The sequence below is a fragment of the Hipposideros armiger genome, unplaced genomic scaffold (genome assembly GCF_001890085.2).
Source record: "Hipposideros armiger isolate ML-2016 unplaced genomic scaffold, ASM189008v1 scaffold_173, whole genome shotgun sequence".
Lineage (NCBI taxonomy): Eukaryota > Metazoa > Chordata > Mammalia > Chiroptera > Hipposideridae > Hipposideros > Hipposideros armiger.
In genome coordinates this window covers 442,892-443,624 of record NW_017731523.1, presented here as the reverse complement: position 1 = coordinate 443,624, position 733 = coordinate 442,892, and positions in this window count along the sequence as shown.

Genomic DNA, 733 nt, shown 5'->3' with positions numbered 1-733 from the left:
TGCCAGTGTAAAATAAAGCTAAAAATACATTAGCGCACAAAAGTGAGGCTGTGCCTAAATAAACGGAAATCGCACAGCCACCGTTACATTCTGAGCTCTGCTTGCCGTGAGCAGGCCATGTTCAATATTGAGGGAAACAAAAAATGATTTATCCTGGAAATAAAACCATGGGTTTGAATCCCAGCACCGCCATCTACAGATTGCGTAATCTTGCCAAAGTACCTAATGTCTTAGTACGCGTTACGTAGAAAACGAGCATCATCCCAACCTTTAAGATTGGTAAAGTGAGTGAGAGAAGCATGTGAAAACAGCTGGCCCCAGTGGCCTCCCAGGAACCTAGTTTGCCCTTTTCCTTGGGGTGCCTGGGGCAGCTGGTGGCCTCATCCCCCGCGGTCTCCAGCAGCTTGTTCATAAGAATACACTGTAGGTAGTCAACAGGGCGGTCACCATCATCCATCAACTTTCTCCTGGTAGGAACTTGGACCTTTCTCATTCTGCCTAGCAGCCCGAGTCTAGACTGGTAGGGTTCACTTCCAGCGCCGTTGGTTGAGTCGTGGGGTTGGGGAGACACGCCAAGAAGTGTTCCACGCCTGCCTTTGCAGCCTCTCAAGAGGTGAACGCCAAATGGTGTCTCTGGTGCCCTGTATCGGCCACTCCAGGGCCAGGGTGGGCGGGTAGGAGGAGCGGAGGATGCCTGGCACCGAGGCTAAGACAGGTCCCAGAGCTCGCCCCG